Raw genomic sequence first — 7,598 nt, forward strand, 5'->3', positions numbered from 1 at the left:
GAGAAGGAGAAAGGGGAGAGGTTAGAGAAACTGAGAGCATCACTGAAATTCTAACGTTCTGGACCTAAGAGCAGCTGGAAGTACCTCCCACAGCAGCAACAAAGGAGCACAGTGCTGCTGTCAAAGGCTACTGCATTTAACACACCCAAACAATCCTCCCTGTGAAAACAGGCACTGTGAAACCTCTGGTGACAATGCTAACCACTTTCACAGCAAGACTGCCTGACCTTTTGTGTCAGGGAGCTGCAAAACAATGTCGTCAGGTCTCTGGCCTACGTGAAGCAAAGCAGACAGGTTTTGAAATGTCGTATTTCTAGCTCACAGCTGCAGCACATTCAGCAGGCTCACCAACATGAAAGGTGGCTGTAATGTATCATCAAAAAACATGCACCCCTCACTTAAACCTTGAGCAAGACAAACAGGCTAACAGTCTTCTTTGAGAAATCTAGATTACTTCAAACTAGAAATGTCATGGTTTGCCTTTTGGCATTTTTTGTTTCTCACAGAAGCAGCCAGACTTCACAGAGCAATCCTGCAGGTACTACCAAGGCTTTTTGAAAAATTATTAATCAGTGGGATAAACCAACGTTTTGTACAAACACCAACAAAACATAAAAAACCTCAACACACCAAGCTCTGCTCTTGGAGTGCGTAATGCAGATAGCAACAAGTTACCTGCTTTCCTCTGATAAACAGCTGTGGAAACAGCTGAGACCTTGCATTTGGTTTGTCACTTCAAAACTGTTCAAAATGCCTGTGAGTAACACTTTGCTCCCCAGACCACAAGGAAAATGGGGGTTAAGTGACCCAGCAGCTACCTCTAGATCCTTTTTCAGTGCAAGTCTGGAGAGCAGAGAGCTTCAGCTGCACTGCAATGGGAGAGGCAGGAACAGACCCTCCCCAAGTCTCCTGCTCCACCAGAGCTGTCCCTTGCAAGAGGAGAAAGAGCAATAAAAATAGTTGTCTGCAGCAGGTTGCCTAGTCACATCCACACTGGAGGACAGACAGGGAAGGAGACATTTCCTCCCCCCTCAAAGACAGGCAATTTCTCTTTGAATGATAGAAGTGCAGACATTTCCCAGATCCTACAGATCAGCAATGGGTAGGACTTCTTTTTCCCCTTCCTACCTTAATTTTTGGCTTTTAGCAAGAACCTTTGTACCAGTTCTTTAGTGCTTCCTTGCTACAAAACCAAGTTTCATCTGAATCAAGAACAAAAAAAATATTATTAGAAAGACATACCAGGATTCCCAATAAAGACTTTGTCTGGAATGATTACAGAATTTAGGTAAAAGAAGAATTTAGGTAAAAATTTGGACTTTGTTTTTAAGTCCAAAGCACATTTGTGAGCACCTGTAAGCACATTTGTAAGCCAAAGAGGTGATCAAAGAAATAGAGGATTTAAATATATCATAGCACTTATTTTTCAAGGGAGAGATGCATTACAAAAAATACCACCCCTTTTCCCTTGACCTTCAAATGAATTTTTCCAGATCAACTAGGGAGGAATTACTAGAAAAGAAAGCAGTATTTTAAGGCAGGAGGGCTGACTTGCTGGCTACACAGCAAGAACAAGAGCGCTCTTTCAGTGACTCTGCTGGTGGCAAAGTTCCTGGAAGAGGCTGAAGAGAGCGGATGCAATCAGAGTGCTTTCCACTGGGATTTTAAGAGATGGGAAACATAAATAGGATTCAGATGATCACAACTTTCATCCTCTCATCATAAATGCTCTCTGCTCCATAAGAAAACAGAGCTCCACTTCCTGCCCTCACCTCCTGATAACTTGTGGGAAGATCTTTTCCTAAGTATACACTGGGATTTGCAGGGTGTTATGTTTTCTCCTCACAAGGAAAATGGCACAACTCTAACCACATTGCAGTGCAAACACAGTGCTCTCCTCTCCTAACAAAAGCACTTTTTTTAGGATAAATGCACCCCACTGGCTGCTACTGTATCCCTACAGAGAGGTCAAGCTCTCCAAAATGCTACATTTGCAGATTTATGATGACATGTTTTGGTAGTCTGAGAGTGCAGCAAAATACCACTGCCCAAAATCCATCTCTCCCTTCACAGAAGTGAGACCCAGCTGGATTCAACAGCGTATGCCAGCTGTAACTCCTGCAAAAATACAGGCAGGAAAAGCTAAGGGACAGTGTGGTTTTGTAAAAGGGTAGTCTGAGATCTGTCAGGCACATAAGCAAGTCTTATCTGTGGATCAGAAGCATAAGCAGTCACTGTGCTACAGTACTATTTATGAAGTCTATTTACACCCACTGGATGAAGTCGTACTCCTCCCTGCCAGCCTCAAACATACAAATCCTCTCTGCTGTTCTCTCACACCCTCCTGTGCAACTCATTTTACAACACTCAGACATTTTGTCACTAGCTTGCACAGCATGTTCTGTCTTACCTCATAAGGGCCAAAGAATACACCAGACAAAATGCTTTATCACAACTGCCTCACACATATTGTCTTCCCTACATACATTTCCTGGAGCACCCACATATTCTTGCTGTGTTTCCTACCACACATCATCACCATGACCAAACTGAACTCACAGCAGCTTGCTGACAGCATTCCATACTGTTGTCATCCACCTTACATTTACTGTAGTTTCAAAGTCACTGATCTAGGAAGAAGGGAAAAAAAGTTCTGGGTTTCAGTCCAGAGACTCATGCTGCACTCTCGGCTCCATGTAACTGTCCATTTGCAGCATCCCCCCTCACTAAAGTAGTGTCAGTCTCCTTTTTTAGCTCACACGGTCTCTCCACAGGTTAAAACTACATCAGGAGAGGCAGAAGCTGGGAGCAAATCCAAGATGGGCTTCAATATGAGAGCCCAAACATGCCTGGCTTACAGAGCCAGGTTTCAGGAAGTTTAGGGGTTTGGTTGGTTGGTTTGCTTTGCTTTATGTGGTTTGGGGTCTTTTTTGTTTGGGTTGGGTTTTTTTTAAGGTAATTACCTGGGTAGTTACAAATTCTGGGTGCTTAATTAAGTCCTAAGCTTTGAACTTGGGCTCTGCTGACATTCAGCACAGAATATGACAGGGTTCTTTTCCTCAGTTTGCATGGCAATCATGGAGTCAAAACAAGCAAGATGACACCCTCCAGAAGCCCATGAAGATGTCATTTTTCAAAAACAATAGCTTTTGTTTTTCCTCTGCCAAGACACCAAAACAGATTGTTGGACAGATATGATAAATTACAGGAAGAAAAAAACAAACAAACAAAAAAACCACAAAATTAAAACCAGTTTTGGTTATTTAAAAATCACTCTTTCCATCTGGATCCTAACTGGAAAGGGAAAAAATATCACAGTTAGTCACTGTCTACTCAGCATTTCACCCAGAAGTATGATCTAAACCAGTTTTGGTTATTTAAAAATCGCTCTTTCCATCTGGATCCTAACTGGAAAGGGAAAAAATATCACAGTTAGTCACTGTCTACTCAGCATTTCACCCAGAAGTATGATCTAAGGGAGAACTGCTGGGTGTACATCTGAGGACACTGGTGAAAAAACAGCTCTTACAATAGAAACAAACCCCTGGAATCTGCACACTTGCACAATTTGCTCTGATTTGCAACTCTGACGATTTTAAGGGAAGTGTCTGCATATCCATGGTACATGATGAAACTCAGCAACAAAGACAGACCACAAGAAAGTGTGTTTGATCTCATGCATTTTTTACACCTGCATGCAAATGCAAGGTAAAGACACAACATGTTAATTTTACTACAATGAGACACTGAACAGCTGCTTAAATCAGAGTATCTTGACAGCACAAGTGCCTCTTCCCAGGCAATAGCTCTCATTGTTAGAAAGCAATAAAACTCAGTCCCAACATGACAACAGAGAAGGAAACAAAACCAGGTAATTAACTGTGAGCAATAGTTAGAGATGCCAAGACACCATATGGCCCCTTCTGGTGTGAAAAACACCCTGGCCAGGAGGTGCCAAGCACGTCCTGTGCTTTTCTGAGTTCCTGGGGATACACACAGCATCTTGCAGGAAATGCTGCTTTTCTCTAAGCTTCAGATCCAGCATGTCAATGAAAATAATACATAGAAAAGGCAACTCACCCCCATCTCTCACACCCTTTGTACTTCCCGAGGTCCAATACAGCAGACATCTGCACTAATTTCTTTGTAAGACCAGTCAGGAGAAGAATGATACTGAAAAGCAGATGGCTACCATCCTCCAAATTCTTCATGAATCAAAAAGTTCCCTCTGCTCACATTGACTTGCTTTCTAAAGACAAACTGCCAGTTTCCCTCTTTCCAAGTACCTCTGTATCGTTTTGAAGTGTTGCTTTGTACCATTTCCTGCATAGCAATCCAGCCAGCCAAAAGAGATGCCTCTACCAAGAGCGTGGGGAGAGGGAAATATCACTTGAAGAACATTAAATGACAGAGACACCATGTTAGAAGAGTGATGAAAATTCTGGAGCATAGTCTTGAATTTATGCCATTATGCCTAAATATTTTGGGATTTCTTGCCAATGAAATCTACACAAAGCAAAAGCAATATAAAGAAAATACCATTTCATTCCAAAATAACATTTTTTATATATACCCAAAAGCACTAGACAAATGCTGTATGAAAGTTCTTTACAAAAAATAAAGTTTACATTTAGGAAAGCAGAACTAGGAAGTCAACTGGTAGCACTTCAGTTCTGACTGCAAATTGTCATTCCCAGACCCAGCTCAATCTGTAGGTGCCACAACTCATTAAATGTGCACACTCCCCAAGCAATTTGCAGGGTATTAACTATCATAGTACTAGACTTGTTTACCAGCTTGGCAGAGAGTGTGGCCCTTCAATCTTTGTGCCTGCTTGATACTAGTGACACAAGCAGAATCAAAATGTGCAGGATTGCAGAAACCCTCTCTGCACCACACTGACCATTGCAGAGATCACACAGGGGGTTGTCTTCTCTTCCAACACTTGGGATGCGATGGACACCCGTTGCTGGCTGTGGCTTCCATTATTTACATGCAAAGGTATCACTCGATCCATACAGACTGAAAAGAGCCAGGGCTACCTCTGAGCTGCACCCCCAGTGTTATCAACGTTCAACCAAGGTCTTGCCATCCACAGACTTTCCTCTATTCTCAGTAGCACTCAGATTTAACCACACTCGAACTTGTCAGGCAGAGGCAAGAAGTTAAAAGTTATTGAAAAGGAAAAGCTGATTTATTGCAGCTATGTTTACAAGTTTGAAAGATGAAGGAAAGAAACATACACACTTGCTTACAGCCAAATCCTCACTTGCTTGCCAGTTCCATTGAGTTTCAGGACTGGATGTTTCCTAGAGTGCAATGCTTCAGACATTGCTTACTGAGAGAGCAAGCACATCAGCCTTCCTTGGCACTTCAGAGGCCATCAAATCAGAATACAGCAAGTCTTGCTCAACACCACCCCTCTAGCAAATGTGATGATACTTTTTCTTTTGTAAGAAAAGACAAAAAAAAAGCACATTAAGCAGAAGTAGTAGCCTCAAATTTTTGCAGGGAATGAAATGTGGTCCTAAGAGTGAGTGTTGCAAAAGGTAGAGGGGGATAATGAAGAGACTGGCTTATCTTGAGCCAACACTAAGGGGAGGTTTTACCCCAGCAGCACCTTTTGTTTTGCTATGTCATTTTTACCACCACATTCAAGCCTGGCAGAACACAGACGTGTTTCCACAAAGCTGAGAACTTCTGGTGCCCTGGTGCAGGCCACCAAACCCATAATACCATTGATCTTTACTGCACAGAAACTCTTGTCCTAGACATGCTTCCCTGTCCAACCTGGTCAGCATTTCTCACAGGGATCCCCTCCGTGCAAAAATGCAACATTGCAAAATTGAGACAAAATCAACAGCAATAACTGACAGTATTGGACAAAAGACTTCATAAAGGTGGAGTTTCAGAGAAGGAAGGAGAAGGTGGCATGACAGGAGTTTTCTCAAACTCAATGCTGATGAGAACCGAGATGTGACAACATTTTCAAATTCATAACACAACCATAGACATTCACTTTTACATCAGAGTTAGAAATCAAGAACAAAGAAACAGACTGATGCTACATTTGCACAACTCTAGTTGTTAAAGGAACCATAAAAGCCAGTTTGGGCCTACTCTGTTTATGTCTCTTCTTGAGAAGATGTGAGTAACAGCACAGCCTTGAAATCTTGGGTTGGAGAGCTATTCTTTAAACAAGAGGTTCTCTTATTTAACATGCCTAATAGTTGCCTAAAGGTCTGTAAAGATTCTGCTCTGTAACACGGGAACTACTTCACCCAACTTTATTTTGCAGTTAGTCCTGCAGGTTAGTTCTGCACCTCAAGAGGTAACTGTATCTCTTGCATCCCTAGTTTAACTATAGGAATACAAACTTCACGATCTGCCATGTAGCAAAGTGAACGTTTTCCCAAGAGACCATGACACAGCCTATTAACTTATCTGCGTTTATGGTTCCAATACCATTATGGAAGAAAAAATAAATAAATAATTGAGGACATTAAGGTGCAAACATCATGACAAGTCTTGCAAGTTGGAATTTCTTTCATGCAGTGGGGCTAAAGTCACAACTCAGTCTCAGAGCAGGGACTTGGCACGAAACTTCTATCAGCACCCTACACTGCCTTCAGCAGATCAGGCAAAGGAGGTCACATCCTGCCAAAGCTGGAATGCAGCAGGCTGAGCATCCAAGGGATCAGCGGCCAATTCCTCTATATATTTGCTTATGATGAAGGACTTCAGATTTTCTGTCAAAACTCATGTACTGCAAGGTGGGAGAGGATGGAATGACAGAACTGCTGCTGTCCTTCTCCAAACCCGCAGATAAACAAAGGTAACAGAGAGCTATTTAACAGCAGGCACCAACCAAGTCACACTTCCTAGTGCTCAAGTGCTAACCTTCACCATTTCAAGGATCAAGAGACCAGCAGGAAGACGTTTGCTGCCCTTACACCATGAAAGCTATTCTTTCACATTTTTAGGAGAGCTTAATACTGTGGAGATCGGCTGCTGAAAGAATGCAATCCTGTTCTACACATGGAGAGATCAGGTGAGTGGCAGTTTTCTCCTTGGTCAGAGGAACAAAACCATGCCTGCACACAAACGAGTAAAAGGGGTTTCACATCTGTAACAAACTGAGCTCAGGATCAGATCTCTGAGCAGCTGTAGCATCAGGCTCCTCCACGCTCACCCTTGTGCCCATGGCGAGTTACAAGTCGGAACCAGGACTCCTCACCACTTCAGTCGACATCATTACTTGCCTTAGCCTAACCCCGCTTTTGCCTGCCAACCAGGGGCGAGTCAGAGAAAAGTGCTCCAGCCCCACTCAGGCCACTCGCCACGTCAGGGAGGCGAGTTGTGCACAACCCCGTTCACGCCGCGTGCCCTGAAAGGCTGAGACCAGCCGAGGGGTGTGCACAGAAGGAAGCCCAGCATGGGGAGAGCAAGACCAGGGCCAAATTTCCACAGAAACAAAAGCCACCCCGAGGCCACGGGCGGTGGGGCCGTGCGGACGAGGGAGCAGGCTCCGAACCCCGGCATCGGCACAGCACCGGGCACAGCACCGGGCACATCACCGGGCACAGCGCCGGGCACAG

Source organism: Chaetura pelagica, unplaced genomic scaffold, assembly GCF_000747805.2.
Source record: "Chaetura pelagica isolate M959 unplaced genomic scaffold, ChaPel_1.0 scaffold114, whole genome shotgun sequence".
NCBI classification, from domain to species: Eukaryota; Metazoa; Chordata; class Aves; order Apodiformes; family Apodidae; genus Chaetura; species Chaetura pelagica.